Here is a 3,556-nt window from a genome sequence, read left to right as displayed (position 1 = left end):
AAATTGACCGTTCTGAAAAGTTATAGTCAGAAGAGTCCCAGTGCCAGTGCCTCCTTTTAGCTGAGGAGTGCTGCAGGTCCTAGTGCCTGGGTGCCTGGCCCTGTCACGATATCACTTTCATGATCAATGCTGTAGACAATCACCTGTAATCTGCAGTTTATAGTATCTGATTATGAAGCACACACTTTTATGTGATGCCAAAACATGATCTTATTGGGGGGAAAAAAGTAACAAGTCTCTTACAACACAGCATTCACTGGCCAGAACAATACAATGCTTTGCAGACAATGTTAATATCAGTGTGTGTGTGTACAATGCTAATTTCCATGGGTTACCTCACTGTACATTCCTAGAGGTAAAACAGGCTGGGATTGAAAAGTGACCAGTTGACAATAGTCATGTATTTGGGTTAAGACGGCAGTATGTAGCCTAGTGGTTAGAGTGTTGGGCCAGTAAGTGAAAGGTTGCTAGATCGAATCCCTGAACTGACAAGGTAAAAATCTGTCGTTCTGCCCCTGAACAAGGCAGTTAACCCACTGTTCCTAGACCGTCATTTTAAATAAGAATTTGTTCTTAACTGACTTGTCTAGTTAAATATAAATACTTGTTGAATTGCCAGGATGCCCAGTCCCCTTTAGCGACCAGCAGCCTCGCTGGCACTGAGTTTACTTCAGCATAACCATGCACACTGCACGTGTAAAAAATTATATAAGTTAATGGGGAAAGAAACGGGGACAACATCACTTACTGGCATTCCACACATGACTCCACTAGCCAGCCAGAAAAGCTATGCAGCAGAAGGCTTAGGCATATGTCTGTCCAAACCCTCTAGGATAATGTTAATGATAATACATTTCATTTGCAGGACACCTTTCAGGATACTCAAGGACACCTTACATTGAAAGTATATAAAAAATGCAGGTTAAAATCATAGAGGAATAAAATCAATCAATTGTGCAATTTAAATAAAAGGATAGTCACATTTAATGATACATAACATGGGCTGGCAAGTTATACTTGAAAAAGCAATTTTCTTAGGAATGAATCATCTTTCATGTTTGTCATGTAATTGAAGCGGTAAGTGCAATTAACAACGGCCCAGAAATTTGACAAACTATTTACATTGGAATGCTTCCAGACGTATTCATTCCTAAGAGTATTCAGTATTCAGACCACTTGACTTTCCACATTTTGTTACGATACAGCCCTATTCTAAAATGTATTAAAACACTTTTTTCCTCATCAATCTAGAGACACTACCCCATATTGACAAAGCAAAAACAGTATTCTTTTTATGTTTATAGAAAATAAAACACAGAAATATTTTATATTCATAAGTATTCAGGCTCTTTGCTATTAGACTCGAAATTGAGCTCAGGTGCATCCTGTTTCCATTGATCATCCTTGAGATGTTTCTTCAAGTTGATTGGAGTCCACCTGTGGTGAATTGATTGGAGATGATCTGGAAAGGCGCACACCTGTCCATATAAGTTCCCACAGTTGACAGTGCATGTCAGAGCAAAAACCAAACCATGAGGTCTAAGGAAATGTCCGTTAAGCTCAGAGACAGGATTGTGTAGAGGCACAGACCTGGGGAAGGGTACCAAAACATTGATTCAGCCAAACTGAGCAATCGGGGGAGAGGGGTCTTGGTCAGGGAGGTGACCAAGAATCCGATGGTCAATCTGACAGAGCTCCAGAGTTCCTCAGTGAGAAGGGAGAACCTTCCAGAAAGACAACCATCTATGCAGCACTCCACCAATCAGGCCTTTATGGTAGAGTGGCTAGACGGAAGCCACTCCTCAGTAAAAGGCACATGACAGCCCGCTTGGAGTTTTCCAAAAGGCACCTAAAGGACTCTCAGACCATGAGAAACAAGATTCTCTGGTCTGATAAAACCAAGATTCATCTCTTTGGCCTTAATGCCAAGCGTCACACTTGGAGGAAACCTGGCACCATCCCTACGGTGAAGTGTGGCAGCATGGTACAGCAAGGTACAGCAAGGTACAGAGATATCCTGCTCCAGAGTACTCAGGACCTCAGACGGGAGCGAAGGTTCACCTTCCAACAGGACAATGACCCTAAGCACACAGCCAAGACAACGCAGGAGTGGCTTCTGGACAAGTGTCTGAATATCCTTGAGTGGCCCATCAGAGCCCGGACTCGAGTTTCTCTGGAAAGACCTGAAAATAGCTGTGCAGTGACACTCCCCATCCAACCTGACAGAGCTTGAGAGGATCTGCAGAGAAGAATCGGAGAAACTTCCCAAATACAGGTGTGCCAAGCTCGCAGCGTCATACCCAAGAAGACTCAAGGCTGTAATCGATGCCAAAGGTGCGTCAACAAAGTACTGAGTAAAGGGTCTGAATACTTATGTAAATGTGATTTTTTTAAATTTATTTTTTTATACATTTACAAACATTTCTAAAAACCTGTGTTTGCTTTGTCATTATGGGGTATTGTGTGTAGATTGATGTATTCAATTTTAGAATAAGGCTGTAACGTAACAAAATGTGGAAGAGTCCAAGGGTGTGAATACTTTCCAAATGGACGGTATGTGGTCATTTGTAGCTTAGTTGGTAGAGCATGGAGCCTGCAATGCCCGGATACTGGACTCGATTCCTGGGACCACCAATATGTAACTGTCTGCTAAATGGCATATAATACATATGGCTGTTTCCAGTAAGTGTCAAAAAAAGCAGCAAAAGATAAACGTTTGACCTGCACGCATGCACTAGACCCAGCCAAGTTCAGATGTTTATGCAACTCAAAAGTTAATTTGTCTATGCTTTCTTCGACACTTACTGAAAACAATCATATGTAGTAATAATATGTCATTTAGCAAACACTTTCATCCAAACCTGACAGTGATGTGTGCGACATTTCCATATGGGTTGTCCCAGGAATCGAACCCACTATCCTGGCGTTGCTAGTGCCAAGCTCTAGCATCTGACATTTAGTCCGCATGAAACCTAACATGCTATTCTTTCTTCTGTTCTCTGTCGGGTTGGGATTTCCTGCACGGATGTCATCACTCATTCAGTTCTATTTGGGTCTATGGAGTAGACCCATTCATCAACAGTTGATTTCTCCGACAGCAACCACTAACTCCCCAGATCAGTCAAGGATTACTCTTACCCATTCATCAGCATCAAAGGCAGAATTGTATAAGCTCCATTGAAAACCAAATACACAGTGTACATTAATTTGACAGTCCCGTGTGCACCCTTCTACATGTGTACATGACGGCCTACCCCGGCCAAACCCTAACCCGGATGACGCTGGGCCAATTGTGCGCCGCCCTATGGGACTCCCAATCACAGCCAGTTGTGATACAGCGTGGAATCAAACCGGGGTCAGTAGTGATGCCTCATGCACTGAGATGCAGTGCCTTAGACCGCTGCGCCACTCGGGAGCCCGCCAAGCCCTTCTGGAGCAGACATATGGTGAGCAATATTTTTGGAACATCAAATCACAATTAAAAGTATCAAAGTATCAGTATCAAAACGCAATACAGAGAATCGTGAGAATCCCAAATACATATCGTATAGGCACC

This window comes from Salvelinus alpinus, chromosome 12, assembly GCF_045679555.1.
Source record: "Salvelinus alpinus chromosome 12, SLU_Salpinus.1, whole genome shotgun sequence".
NCBI lineage: Eukaryota > Metazoa > Chordata > Actinopteri > Salmoniformes > Salmonidae > Salvelinus > Salvelinus alpinus.
Note: the sequence above shows the minus strand (reverse complement) of the source record.